Source organism: Bufo gargarizans, chromosome 9 (genome assembly GCF_014858855.1).
Source record: "Bufo gargarizans isolate SCDJY-AF-19 chromosome 9, ASM1485885v1, whole genome shotgun sequence".
Taxonomy (NCBI): Eukaryota; Metazoa; Chordata; class Amphibia; order Anura; family Bufonidae; genus Bufo; species Bufo gargarizans.
In genome coordinates, this window is record NC_058088.1 from 37165772 (window position 1) to 37182229 (window position 16458).

A 16458-nucleotide genomic window follows, 5' to 3' on the forward strand; every position below is an offset into this window, starting at 1 on the left:
AAGGATCGCAGACCCATTCAAGTGAATGCGATCCCCCTGCACCTGCCCCACAGACGGTGCCCGTGCATTGCGGACCGCAATTTGCTAGTGTGAACGAGCCCTAAGGCCGTAGGGTCCATTCACACAATCGTATTTTCAGTCCGCATTGGATCCACATTTTTTGTAGGTCAGATGTGGACCCATTCATCATGTGTTGTCCACATCCGTATGTCGCAGCTCCACAAAAAAAGATGGAACATGTCCTATTCTTGTCTGTTTTGCAGACCTCAGTGTGGGGGGAAACGACCACACTGAACAAAGGATGGAAAGGGAACAGTAACTGGGCCTGGAAACTAGGGAAGGAACATGTCACCTCCTAAACAACCCTGATCTGGGCCCGAACTACCTATTAATATGAAAAGACCTTAAAGGTAGGAATATTCATATGCATCCTACCTAGGCCCTAATTTCCCTATAAGGCCCTGGAATAAGGTTAGGAGCAGAGACAATCCATTTCTCCCCAGATGGACGAATGGAAGTCTCTGTCTCAGGCCCAGATACAACAACAGGAAATATAACAAATACAAACGCGACACTTAACTTCTGAAGAGAGGGACGAGCAGGAACACCACAGACGAGCTCACACCAGCTCAGCCAAACCCAAATGGGAGGGGTCAGACTATAAAGGGTAGAAGTGATGACGACTGAGCAGCAGCTGAGAAAAGGGAAGTGGTCATTAACCCTGTCGATACTGAATCAAGAGAAATCAAAGAGGCTGTTAGATTCCTCCACACTCAGCCATATGAATATTCCTACCTTCAAGGTCTATTCATATTGATAGATAGTCAGGGCCCGGATTAGGGTTGTCTAGGAGGTGTCCTGATCCTTCCTTAGTTTCCAGGCCCAGTTACTGTTCCCCTTCCCTCCTGTGTTCAGTGTGGTTGTTTCCCCCCACACTGATCGTGACAGTAGTTAACACTTGAATAGGAATGAGCCATCCCATTGAAGTGAACGGGACGTCTTCTTGTAATTACACCTGCTCACCGCTGCAGTTGCAAATGCGAGTACGGCGCGCACCTTCTCTTCAAACAGCTGATTTGCGTGGGTGTCGGACCCCCGCCAATCTGATATTTATGACCTAATGATATCTATAACCTATCCTGAGGATAGGTGATAAATAAAAATAACTTGGACAACCCATTAACTATTACATTTATTTAGCATTTACAGTTTCTATGTAGACATTTTTGAAGGGGGTGTCCAGCTTTTAGCTTACGTTTTTAAATCCTCCCCTCTCCAAACCAGAGCCAAATAGCATACATATCTGCTCCCTGAGCTGCCTGACAGAAAACCTAGAGAATCTCAAGGCCGTACAGAGAAAGGGGATCAACATTTTTATTTTTTAGCACAAAAAGAGTACAAGGCAATAACAAGTGGCAGAGAGCAGGAAAGTATGCTTGACTCTACAGGTCCGGTGGGGAGTGGGGTGGCAGGGGAGTTTAAAAACTTCAACATCTAATTGTTTTCGAGTATGTAATATACAGGCATGTATCTATAGCTTAAAGGGAATCTGTCCCCTCTGGAAGGCCATATCATGTACCATAATACACGTAGAGAACATCTGCCGTTGACTCCAGATCAGTCATTTGTATGTCGATACTGACCCCCATTCCCCTGCTTTGCAACTGCAAACCAACCATAAAATGCATAGGGAGGACTTATCTTGGAGTCCTCTACATTATGTGCGCGTGCACAGCAGGGAAATGCATATCGACTTACAAATTACTGATCCAGAGTCAGCAGTAGGTGTTCTAAACATGTATCACTACACTTTTTTAGTACTTGCCAGAAGTGACAGATGCTCATTAATAGGCAACAGATTATAGACTCGGTGAGCGACCATGTTTCAAAGACCATTGTAGGGAATTGTATATCCCAAAGATGCTCTCTTGCAGTATTAGGATATGTAGTGGCAGAGGTACAGCATGGGGTTTATTAATGTAAACATAGCAGCCGGACTATCGCCGCCTGGAGAGGGTGACATAAATCTGCTGTATTGTTTTCTTCTATTAGCCAAATTTTTGTGCCATTTTGGCTAACAGGAGCGCTAACCTATCCCTGTAATATGCTGACTTTACATAACAGTAACAGATCAGCATTGATATGTAGCAACATATACAAGGTCAATCCGAATTCATTTCAAGAACTCTACATTTATGTTTGGATGAAATACAGTTTTATTATCTTAAGGGTCCATTCACACGTCCGTGTGTGTTTTGTGGATCCGCAAAACACGGACATCGGCGATGTGCGTTCCACATGTTGCAGACCGCACATCGCCGGCACTTAATACAAAATGCCTTTTCTTGTCCGCAATTGCGGACAAGAATAGGACATGTTCAATTTTTTTCGGGAACGGAATTGCGGACCCGGAAGTGCAGATCCGCAATTCCGGATCCGGGCAGCAAGACCCTAAGAAAGGGTTTTTTACAGTTAGGCTTCCCATACACATTCGATTTTTGTCTGCCGATCAAATATTGGAGCAGGAGCAGCCAAGCATCTACAGCAGGGGAGCACAACCTGCGTCCCAGGGGCCACATGCAGCCCTCAATATCATTCTGTGCGGCCCCCAACCATCTGGTGACAGACATGTATATCTATGTCTTGTGGCTGCTCACATGCATTTTTCATGTATTCTCGCATTAGATGGGAATCCTGGAGGTGTAACCAGACATTTATAGTATATACTGTATGTACAATACGCCATAAATACAGTATTTCAGTTATTAATACCCCTTTAACTTTTATTTTTGGGATTCCTTCAGTCTGGCAATGTGGCCCCTAACCAGAAAAGGTTGTGCACCCCTGATCTACAGTAATGTGTAAGAGGGCTCCTCCCAACTCTCCATCAATGGCAGATTTTGGAGAAAAGGAGTCTTGAGTCTTAACTTAGTCAATCTTTTTGTTCTTAAAGCAGTTGTCCCATTAAAAATATTCAACATTTTAAAAATCAGCACCTGGATCTGAATACTTATTTACTTCCGCGTAATAAGCAGTCAGAACATTTCTTCAAGAGAGGGGATCACATTTGGTAGCCCACGGCGAGCTCATGATGGAACTACTCGAGTTCTTTCTGAACCACAACATATTCCTCTTCAACCAGAAATTTTACCACCAGCTCAGGGGAGTGGTCATGGGTAGCCCTTGTGCCCCGACCTTTGCCAATCTCTACCTGGGCTGGTGGATAGAGAATTTGTCTTCAGTGACAAAATGGACCAATGGACATCATCTGTGGCTCTATGGCTGAGATTCATAGACGATGTCTTCATTTTATGGAATGGCACACGTGTGGCCCTCCATGACTTTGTGTCACAGCTAAATAATAATGATCTTGGTCTGTTTTTCACCAGTGACATTGATGACACCCATCTGACATTCCTAGATTTGTCAATCACTATTGACAAATTGACAAAGATTCTTACCAAAATGTAACACAAACCCACAGCTACTAATAACCTACTCAGATGGGAAAGCGCACATCCAAATAGGCTCAAACTTGGCATACCTAAGGGCCAATATTTACGAGCTAGGCGCAACTGTTCTGAGTGGGTAGACTTTAAAAGGGCTGCAAATGACTTGCAAAAAAGATTCTCTCAAAGAGGATATCCAAGGTCGTGTCTCACTGAGGCGTATGCACACGCCTCAGCAAGTAACAGAGATGACCTCCTGCTTCCCAGAAACGAGAATCCAATGACGGTAAAATCCGGATCATAGGGACCTATGATGTGGCACACAGGGAAATTCGTGACCTACTGAATGAACATTGGGGACTGTTGAAATCAGACCCAATAGTAGGTCACCTGGTGGGAGACCATCCCCTGGTAACATACAGAAGAGGAAGCAATCTGAGAGATAAGCTGGTACATAGCCTATACAATCCATAGCCTATACAAAGCTGTGGGCACCTTTAAGTGTGGTAATTTTATAGCTTGTAAAGCGATTAAGAAAGGCGATGCTGTCAGATGTACTGTTACAGGACACACGTATAACATCAGGTCCTTCATAAACTGTAGGACAGTTGGTGTCATATATGTATGTGCCTCAAGCAATATGTGGGCAGGATTAAAAGAGAGTTTCGGAGGCTTATACCGGAGCATCTTTCCAACATCAACAAACAGGGCGATACACCAATCGCGCAACATATGATGGAATGTCATCCAGGAGTGAACAATTGCATCACATTTCAAGGCATTGAACACGTGAGGGGTTCCCCCAGAGGGGGCAATGGACCTTCACATTACAGACACTCAAACCAAGCGGCTTAAATGACTTTATTTCATATACCAGTTTCATCTAACATAGACATAAAAGCTGCTGCACACCAGCGGCAGACAGATATAATATACAAATCATGCCGCATCTATGCCTAAATATCAATATGCAATATATGCCTTACACCCCCAGCCTGATGTCACCAATAATATCTATGTGCTGTTAGTATTAGTGGATTACGTGTAGTATAACTACTAAACATTTCCCTTTAGGGGAGACTGAATTTACCTTTCATCAATATACCATTACTGAGATCTTTTTCTTTCATGTATCTTACAATCCACAGACAGGACTTATATCTCTGGGTTCCAAGTAGCTATTGCAGCCAATTAACGGTCACCCACGGTGGCATGAGGGGAGGCCTTACTCTGCCTCGTCCAATCCCCGCCTCGTCCAATCCCCGCAGCTCCACCTAGTGGGAGTGGCCCCATCTATGTAAAGAGTGCTCTCGGCGGCCGCGACTATGGCCGTCATAGAGCCGGAGGCTGTGCGATTATCAAACTGCACGTGTGGCTCCTCCAGCGTGCAGCATTATTCCCCGTTTCTCCCATATGCAATTACGCTAAAGTGCATAGGCGAGACGCATAGGCGACACGTCGAGTGGACGCTACATTAGGCAGGGATTATTAGGTCTAAGAGCTCGACAGCTATATAGGGGTATTATTGGTGGCCACAAACGCAGACTAAAGCAATCACCCCCTCGCTCTGTGAGTGCTGTCATTAGCTGATCTCAGAATTAATGATACACACTAAATACTTAAAGTGTATCCATACTGTGAGCAGTTATCATTGTGGAGGCTACAATATATCTCCAACACTGCACACAGATGTATTACTGGTACGAGTGGTGTTAGTGGCTGGATACTTATACCAAGAGTCCACTACCCCACTGCACCTAGCCTGAATTGTGTTATTGGCGGGTAGCCACTACATTTTAACATTATCAGAATAAATTATACATTTTTAAGCGTTCTTGTCAGGCAGTAAAAAGAATTCTGCTATGTAACAAAGGTTATATCTCACAAGTATTTGTTCCACACCTTCATTTACCACTTATTGAAACACTTGACCTTTGCATTGTGAAAGTCTCTATTCCCTCGCTCTGAAGATGTTCACAATGTAGAAAATCAAATGGAGAGATCATAGTGCTGTTAGGATTACTGAAGATGAAGAGATTAAGTACAACTTCAAAGAAGACCACGCATGGTTTACTCCAGAGAAGGTAACGCTACTTTCAGTAGGGGCTCTCCTAAGATAAAACATCAGCATTTAATCATTGACCCAACCTATTCATTGAATTTCTACCATCGGTATAATGAAAACAGATCCTCAAAGTCATCAATATCAGATTGGTGAGGGTCCGACACCCTCTCCGATCAACTGCTACCGCCAGCTATGCGTTCAGGAAGTAAACAGTGTATACGGAGCCAGAACACCACAGCTCCGTATACTGTGTAGTGGTCATCCTTTGGTACTGCAGCGTAGCTCCTATTCAAATAATTGGTTGTTGAACTGCAATACATGAAGACATTAATAATCTAACCCCACCCCCGCTCATTGTTCTCTTTCCCAATATTTTCTGGGGAGAGTCGGGACCTACCTATACACCTTCCATTGTCAACTGTTCCCTCCAAAATGGGTTCAGCCAACAGTGTATATGGGAAGCTTAAAGGGCATCTGTCAGCAGATTTGTACCTATGAAACTGACTGACCGGTTACATGTGCACTTGGCAGCTGAAGACATCTGTGTTGGTCCCATGTTCATATGTGCCCGCATTGCTGAGAAAAATGATGTTTTGATATATGCAAATGAGCCTCTAGGAGCAACAGGGGCGTTGCCATTACACCTAGAGGCTCTACTCTCTCTGCTACTGCAACGCCCTCGTCATTTTTACAGGACCAGGCCGTGAAAAGATCATCACATCTGGTGCTGTCAATCAAAGTGCAGAGGGCGCAGCAGTTGCAGAGAGAGCAGGGCCTCTAGGTGTAACAGTAACGCCCCCGTTGCTCCTAGAGGCTCATTTGCATATATTAAAACATCATTTTTCTCAGCAATGTGGGCACATACAAACATGAGACCAACACAGATTTCTTCAGCTGCCAAGCAAATAACCTGTTACAACATGTAACAGGTCAGTCAGTTTCATAGGTACAAATCTGCTGACAGATGTTTGACCAACCCTCCCCCCCCCCCCACACACACACACACACACACACTCCAAGGCAATGGCCCTAAAAGTGCTTAGCACAACAAAAGTCACTTACCTATTCACCTGTGCTCTGGTCCAGTGCTGTGGGTCCCATCCTTGCAGCTTCTAATCCCCTGTGGACCAAAAGTGTGATCCTATCCATTGTCCCGCACACCATTGCAGCCAGTCACTGGCCTCAGCAGTGACATGTCCCCAAGCAGAACATCACCAGTGAATGGCTGCTGCGGTGCATGTGACGATGGATGCGTCATACTTCTGGTTTACCATGCATGGAGTGTTTGTGTTTGGCATATTTCTTAGGCCTTATGCACAAGACTGTATGTATTTTGCGCTCTGCAAAATATGGATAATGTCCATGTTGCATCCATATTTTTTCCATGGATCGCATTTTGCGGCCAATAATAGGACATGGATGGTGAAAGCACACTGATCTTCCTTGTGCTTTCTGCAAAAAGATAGAACATGTCCTATTCTTGGCCGGACCACAGACTTATTGAAGTCGATCAGTCCGCAAAAAAAAACAAACGGATGCAATCTGTATTTTGTGGATCCGCTTGTCTGTTTTATCGCAGCCCGTGTTGTGTGGTCTCCATTTCTCCGGAGGCTTGTCAGTTTTGAACAGTAATTAAGTCACTTTCCACCGTAAAATAGTATCTGTTATTTACTCGTATCGAGCAAGCCTTAAAACATTTGATTAACGGCACACATCTGTGAAAGGCTCTGCGTGAAATATGTAACGTGGCCTCTCACAAGAAGCCGCGCAGGATTTATCTGACGTTTAAGACATTTCCAGTAAACTCAGAACACAGTTCGCCCAAAGCATATGCCATCGTCTGCAGAGCAGACACAGTTTATGGATGCATCGCGGTTCTCAACTGGAAAGGGTCTTCTACCGTCTGCATATTAAATTATAGAGAATGTATCATATCCAAGGTGCACCGTGCTAGGCCTTTCAAGTCTTAAAAATGGCCACGTGTGATTAAGACAGCAGTGCTCATTACAGTTCATTCCTGGCTAAGTACCCATTTCATAAAATGGACAGACTGGCGCTGCGCCAAGTGCATTTCATAAGAATCATTTTTTTTTAAAGGTCGCCGAGATCGTCTAAACTCTCCACATTGAAATTCTTGAGAATGGTTCGCATTTCAAAGAGTTTAGAGAATCCACAAATACGTATTTGAGATTTCTATATTAAAAGGAACCTGTCAGCACCAAAATGGCCCCTAAACTGCCGGCAGTACCTTAAAGCTGATGTCATATAGTTTGTCTAAGTCGTCCAATTGGCATGATCGTCGCATGCCAATGAGGATCTTGAAGTCAAGGTGGCAGCGTCTCTCACGCTTGAAGTCAAGCTTGCCCCACCCCCTTCCCGCCCCTTTGCTTTTAAATGATGGGCATTTTTGTTTTCTTCATGCGCGATTCCTTCTTGAGATCTCGCGCAAGCACACCAGAGAGCATTATCATATCACTCTTACAGCGCATGCACGAGATGTCAAGTAGGAATCGCGCATGAAGTAAACAAAAAAGTTTATCAAATCAAATGCTAGGGGGCAGTAGAGAGCATAGCATGTCTGACTTTGAGCGTGAAAACTGCTTCAAGATCCTTATGTGCATACAGCCTGCGGTGGAATAAAAGTTTTGACTTCTTTGGATGCAAGGATCTACGGCTCACAACCCCCATTATTGTACCAAGAAAGACACACAGACTTAGCTTGGTGTAAAAGGCCATAGCGGCCAATTTTATTAACCAATACAATTATGTCAAAATCGCCCACGTATTTTGGAAAAATATAATAACATTAAATCCAACAACGTAATGTGAAGGGATCCTAGAAGGCAATCCAAATAAATTGTGTTCGCCACTCACGAACCTCCACTTATAATCCCAACTTTCCCTCTGCCGCACTCCCCAACTCATCCAAATTATACCCCTGCAGGGCTATCAGCCCAAACAGGAGCCACAGTTTTCAACTCACTAAAACCTCCTAGATGCACGCCCCAAAAGAGTCATGCACCTATTCTCTGTTTTGCCTCCCAGGATCCCCCCTTTTTACAGCCACGAACGAACACGGGACACCTCACCTGGAGACAGTAATTGACTCTTCTACTCAAGATATCTTGTAATCAATCTCTCAGGTTGTGTCCCCTGACTAAGTTACAGTTAAGTTGATTGATTTGTACAAATCCATTTGTAAGCTATACCCATTGTACATAGGACGTTTCATAAAAACACCCCAACGCGCACAGACAACTAGACAGGGTGATATCCCTGTGAATACTGACTTTCTGGGGTTTCAACATTGAGAACAAGTATAATGAAACTGAGGTTGCGTGCCTTGAATTTCTTACAGGCATGGATCTGGTAGCAAATGGTACCACTTATCAACCGCACCACAAGTTTTGTGGTGGGATTGGATCCACCTTTTGCCCCCCTATGCCTGCTGGCAGTAGTATTGACATATTCTATAGGAGAGTGCTGAGAGAAGTTAAAGCTTTGATTTATCCTAAAGCTTCTTCTAATTTAAGTGATGGTAAAATGGCAGCACTACAGTGGCTGCGTAAACGTGATGATATAGTCATAAAGCCAGCGGACAAGAGGGACAACGTGGTCACCATGAGCAGAGAATACTACACATCTGAGGCCAATAGACAGTTGGAAGATACAACCGTGTATGAAAAACTCACTGGTGACCCCATTGTCTCTGTCCAACTGCAGCTTCACGTTTTGTTGCAGAGGTACGTTGACATTCTGGCTGACAATATTATCGATAAGCTAGTTCCCTTATACCCTAGTAAACCTACTTGGTACTTTGTAAAAAAGTGCATAAGTCACTGACCCGACCCCCTGGACGCCCTATTGTGGCAGGGATCGGGTCGGTGACTGAGCCCTTATCTAAGTATCTGGATTAGTTGCTAAGACCTTTACTTAGTAAATCGCCCTCTCACTTCACCGACACCAATTACTTCCTCCTAGCGCTGGAAGATTTCCAGTGGCAGGAGGGTTGGAGTCTGGTCTCGCTGGTCGTTGAGAATTTTTACACCCGCATACCCTATAAGGCAGGTGTCAAAGTGATTGGCAATACTGATTAAAGTAATATTTATAATCATTTTGTGGAAGAAGCACTATATTTCATACTTACCAATAATGTATTTCAGTTCAGCAACGATTGGTTTAAACAATTGCATGGTACGGCAATGCACACGCCTGTGTTTTGCACATTTGCCACTATATACCTCAGTAGGTTTGAAGATAGGTTTGTCTTTTCGGTCATCAATCCCTAACTTATTTATACTCAGTTGTTTTTACGCTATGTGGATGATGTCTTCATGCTGTGGTCGGGGACTCTGACGCCGTGTGTGGAATTTGTCTCGTTCCTCAATCGCACCAATGACATGAACATGAAATTCACCCTTAATTTTGGTGGTGACTCTCTGGAATTTCTTGATGTTCAATTCAGTATTAGCGATGGTATTATTACCAAGGGTTTTCGTAAACCCACTGCGACCAACTCCCTCCTACACCATGATAGTTTCCATCCACGTAACGTGAAAGAATCAGTACCATGTGGGCAGTTCATAAGATTTTGAAGAATCAATAACACCAATAAAGGATATATTAACCAAGCTAACGAGTTAAAATAAAGGCTAATTAGGAGGGGATATCCAGTGGGTGATTTGAATAGAGCCCTATGTAGGGCAGGAACGTACACACAGGATACACTCCTACATAGGAGTAGAAGCAAGAGATCCAGGAATGAAGGAAGGTTCACTTTTGCGTTCAAATTTAGTCCATATAGCTAACTTGATTAGGCAAACCATCTGTAATTGGGATATGTTAAAAGATGAACCTGGTTTAAAAGATATTGTGGATAAAAAGCCGCTGGTAGCCTATAAGAGATGCCACACACTCAAAGATATGTTAGTAAGCAGCCGGCTTGTAGATAATAAGAAAACTAATTGGCTCACCGGAAGAAAACCAATAGGGAATTTCAGATGTGGAGACTGTTCATTCTGAAAATATAATCATCAGAAGAAGTTTCTTATATTTGCAGGGATCAATCGTAGAGTAACTTAATTTATTAATTGTAAGACTAACTGTGTGGTCTATGTGGTTTTATGCCTATGTGGGGCTTTCTACATAGATAAAACCATAAGGCCCATGTTTGAGAGATTTAGGCTGGGTTCACACCTGAGCGTTTTACAGCGCGTTCCTACGTGCTGTAAAACGCTCAACAGGCAAAAAACAATGCTTCAAAGAAAAAAATGTGGGGGGTTCAGCTCGCACAACCCAGTATGCAGGTGCACATTGCTATGGAGAAATACAGATACAAACGCAAAAACACAAATGAAATCGCACTCTGCAGCCAGCAGTCTGCCCTGCCTTTATGCTGGATGTTGAATAAGGCATTGGTGTACATTTTGGCCAAAGCGTAATAAGCCACTCACCACGTCAAGGTCGCCTTCATGAGTTGTCTCTAACACTAGTTCCTACCTGTTATGGGCCATGACAGCCACACAAAGTCCAGGGATCGCAGGTACAGCATGCACGCCAAGCACACTCTGCTTTTAACCCCGTCTGGTGCCATTACAGCTTTCATCGGATCCAGGGATGCAAGTACCAAAAACCAATGCTTCCCTATGGGCATGGTTCTCACCTGAGCATTTTACATCGCGTACGAACGCGCTGTAAAACGCCCTACGCCCCTAGAAGTACAGGAGCTTCTTTGGGGCACATTGTTGCGCGTTCCCGCACATAGACGTAGCGGGAACGCGCGACAAGGGGCGTTCGCTTGTTTCCTCCGCACGTATGTAAACACCCGATAAACACGCTTGTAAACAGCGCTTATCGAGTACGCTTATGTGTGAACCTGGTCTTAGAGGTCCATGGAAGCATTAGCTTCGCAGGCATCGAGGTGGTTCCTCCTATGACGCGGGATGGCGATTGACATCACCTTCTACTTCAGAAAGAGGCAAGATGGATCATCCACACGAATGACACAGGTGCCCTAGGGCTTGACAAAAAAAATCGATCTCAGTGCATTTATCTAATTGCTCATGTGCTGCTACTTTGTTTTTAGCATGTTTATGTGTGTACAATGTATTTATGCGCCAGGTGTTGTCCTGGTAACGGATGTGATGATGCTTAAAAGAGGTTGTAGACTTACGCTCTGATGTCAGTAGCCGGAAGAAGCGCAGTTGCGCGAAATGGCCGTCGCTACGAGTGTTCTGTAAAGGCTGCGGTCCGCCCCAACCCTACTGCTACCTATGTCCAAGTGAATAATAAAGAAGATTTGACGATACCAGTGGTGAGTGCCACCTGCTTTCTTTGTTCTCTACAATCAAGCACTGACACCTCATCTGTGTTCGTCCTGCCACACCCTAAAAGCCGTCTCCAGACCTTCCTGCAACCCCAATGCCTACAAGTCTATCCCTACCTCCTTAAAGTGCACTCCATCCGCCCGAAAGAATTGCGGGGACGACTTTTTCAACTCTCGATGCTGAACCAAAAGACGCCTTGGCGCCACACAAAATGACCCACTTTCTTGTTAATTTTTTCCCGAGCTTTGTTTAACCTGTCCACAAACCTCGCATACCGCCAAACCCGACGAGCCACTATGTCCGACCAAATAATCAACAACGCCAGAAACTCTGCCCATAAGCATAACAGATCCAGCTTGACATCTCGAATGACGTCCCTGGAATGGCGTATCCTCAAATCGTTACACCATGCATGCAACACCTAAATATCTGGCGGGCGATCTAGGGAAACATAGAAATGATATTCAGGAAACACCCGCTCCCACAAAAGACCACGCAGGCCAATTCAGCTAACCTGCAACACGCCAGCCGCAAAACCCAACTGCCTTCCATTCCGCCGAATTTTAGCTCACTGAGCCCCCCAGTACACGTAGGAGTGGTCGAAAATGCAGGCTAAACATGAGGTAGACCCTGAAACAAAACAGAATAAAACAATGCCATATCAGTACGACTGCACCGTAACACAAACCCAGCCCTTTGCGAACCAAATAAATTACCCAACAGCTACGCAACACACCATCAAGGATCCAACTGTGAGAACAAATGCGGATGAAAATAGGACAAAAATTTGCTAACTCTCGCCTGATCACGTCGTTACCCAAGCCTCACCTAGATGCCGCAGTGGTGGCTCCGATCCGAAAGGAGTGAGATGTAAACTCCCTAGCTGATAAACCCTGCCGCCAAACACTTGTGAAAGACCGCCACAAACTAAAAACGAGACAAAGCTGTACCATCCTGATGTACCAGCCATGGCCCCGCAACCAGCTGCTGTATCAACTGAAAATTGGACGCACACCACACCAGACAAACTAACGAGCTCGGCAAAGGCCTCAACATAAAACGGACTCCCTTGCCATCTGGATCAGTCTTAGATCTATGCGCAAAACACTGCAACCCTTCCGAACCCATTGAAACATCCTCCCAATGCAAAACACCAACCCCCGCTCAACTACTCGCCACCAACTCCGAAAAGCACCAAAAAATGACAATGAAAAGGCAGCATGGAACAAACTCACATCGTAACCTGATGTACAAATCAACTCAACCCGCCGCCATAACATCTGCAATACCTCGGAGAAAAACAGGCTGACGCGTGTCTCTCGTACATGTACTGCAATGGTAACTTTTCAGGGCCTGCCGGACCAAAAAACATTTTGAGACATCCGTCAGTCCTCGCAAGCCCAACCAAAAGGCCACAGCAGCCACTGCTTGGACACAATCGAATAAGACAAACCCGCACTAAACACAAAGATGTGGAGATCCCAAGGCCACGCTCCAGAGCCACTGAGGACAAGGCCGCCACTGCTCTTCTGCCCCCAGCACTAGACTGTGAAAGCGATTCCACTGAAAACGAGAAAGACCATCAGCCACCGAATTCTCCTCTCCTGGAACATGTACAGCTACAAAACATGAATTCAAAACCAAACCCCTTAGCACCAGGTGATGCAACAAGCGAATCACTGGCGGAGAACTAGCCGACTGCACATTGATCACCTGCACTACACCCAAGTTATCACAACATAAACGTACCCGCCTGTTCCGTAAACACTCACCCCACAACCCCATGGCCAACACTATAGGAAACAGCTCCAACAAGGCAAAATTAGTAAGGAAACCTGCCCGCCGCCACTCTTCATGCCACGCCCCTGCGCTCCATTGTCCCTGACAGAATGCACCATAGCCACAAGACCCCGTTGCATCTGTAAACAGTTTGAAATCTGCGCCTCCATCCATAGATAAAAAATGCTCCCAAATTTCCAATTTAACAGTCTTACAAAATGGAACGGAGTGTCCATCCCAGCCGTAGCCATGGGTAGCCAGAGGCAAAACACCCGCCCCATGGGAAGGATTCGACATGCAAAATTAAGTTTCCCTAAAACCGACTGCAATCCTCCGCAACTGTGCCTTCTTAGCCCTCCGTAACCCAGACACTTCCGCTACAAGATCAGCAACCTTATCGTCTGGTAGGCGACATTCCATGTTAACGTATCAATCACATTCCCCAAAAATTTTACGAAAGTAGCCAGCCCTTCCGTTTTCTCAAGTGCCAACGGAACACCAAAGACCGCCGCGACGCGCTCCATAAGGTGCAACCAAAACAGAACACACCCTAGAACCCGACTCTTGTTTTACTGCCCATTCCAAAAACAAACTAAAGGTTTCAATCAAGGAACAAGAAATCGCACAGCCCATGGGTAAACAGCAATCCACATAAAATCGACCCTCCCATTTAAACCCCAACAAATGAAAACTATCCGGATGACTAGGAAGCAAATGGAACGCAGCCTCAATATCCGTTTTGGCCAACAAGGCCCTTGCCCGAAACGCCAAACCCACTTGACCGCTGCATCGAAAGACGTATAGGAGACAGAACATAGCTCCTGATCTATGCCGTCATTAACCGAGCTCCCAACCAGGTAAGACAAATGAATGTGCCGAAACTTATTCAGCTCCTTCTTCGGAACCAAACCCAACGGAGACACCCTGCAACAGAGATTCCCGAAATGATCCCGCCACCCAACCAGCTCTAACTTCCTTATCAATATTCTCCCTAACAACCTGAGCCTAGCCAGCGCAGAACCAAATTCCGCACACACACCCCAGACCGGATAGAATGACACGGAATGTGAAAACCTTCTGAAAAACCACTCGCAACAACTCTGCCGCCTCCCTATTTGGATATTTCCTTAGAAAGGGCAACATCTCGTCCACCCTCACCGGCATCAGCCCTCTTCTGAGCAGCCTCCTGTAATTTACCTCTAACCCACTTGAAGCAACGGGAAAGGCTATAGGCACCTCCACAACCTGAGCACTCGTGCATGAAACGGCAGTTGGAAAGGAACTTGTAGTACCCTTTGTGATAATGCCAGCAGCAACCTTTTTTACCACCAGAAGATGCCTCCGCTGCTGTAGCGCCCCCAACGACCCTCGAAAGGACTGAGACCCTCCCTTAGGAGCGGCTATAAGCCGCATCCACAAACTGATGCCCTTGTGGTCCCATCGTATACTGGGCCGCCTTCCACTGCCGGAACTACTTGTCATAGCACAGCCAAGGAACCCCACCATACACCCTGTAAGCCTCCCCTATTGATCCAAATAAACAAAGAGTGCGGAGCAATGCTCCAGCTCTTTTTCCCCCACCACACTCGCCAAGATAGCAAACGCCTGTAACCAAGTCAGAAAGGTACGTGGTATCAAACGATACCAATGCTGCTCCTCCTCCTTCTTACTCTCAAATCTTTTCCCTGACTTCCGGCTTCAAATGGGCCCCAAGCGGCCCCTCAAAGCACACGTACACTTCCCTTTTAGCGTCGTCTGCCAAGTGTACCTTATCAACCCCACCCGACTTCCCCGCGCTACTCATCCCTTCCACTGAAGACACGGCAGCAGCAGCCGCCATGGGCTTGACCAGCACCGAGAATTCTGCAGGAGCCACCACCTCCACGGGGGTCCTACACATGTTTCCGCTGTGAATTGCACCCGCTAACCCAGCCGTAACCGACAGGGCTCATACCGCCACTGACGAAGCCCCCACGTGTGCCAATTTCTGCACTGTCCCTGCAGCCCCCTCAACCACATAAGGACCTGATACTGCCTCATCACTCACCCCCCCTCCCGCTGCCCCATTGCTGAACCGGAGGGTCCCTGAAGGGGCTCCCTAGGCGCTGCCGGGGGTGACTTCAGGGCTTAAACGCTCTGAGCCCGTGCCTGAGCCCTGGGGGTAGGAGCTGCCCCTGCCACCTTAACCCCTTGCAAAGCTGCCTGCAAGGACTCCTGAAGCCAATCATGACCGTGGCTCACCGCTGCTAACAACTGCACTAGGGACGACATTCTAAAGGTTGCGCTCTGGAACGGCCCCTCCCCTTCCTGCCTTGCCTTAAATATACGGCGGGAAAAAACGCTCTTTCCACTTCCTACACCAAGCTGTCCCCAACAGCTTTAGACTAACCAGAGGACAACAGCTGTAAGGTACTGCCAGCAGTTTCGGGGTCGTTTTGGTGCTGACAGGGTCCCCTTAAACAGGTGAGGTTTTTCTATCTGAATAAAAATGGGTGACATTGGACTCTGAAAAGCTAAGGCTAAGGCCCCTTTCAGACAAGCGAGTGTCTTGCTGCGGATTTGCAGAGAGGCACCCTGCCTAAACTTCCAGCACTGAGGGGGTCACATAGCATTACATTAATTTATGATGCTATGTAACCCTTACAGTTCTGGAATGCATTAGATGACACTGCCATAATGCTGTCAGTGTTATCTAATACATTCCAGGCCTCTAAGGGTTACATAGCATCATAAATCAATATAATCCTATGTAACCCTGGCAGTGCTGGAAGTTCAGGTCCACAGCGAGACACTCGCTCGTCTGAAAGGGGCCTAAAAAACAGAACAAGCCCCGAGTTCA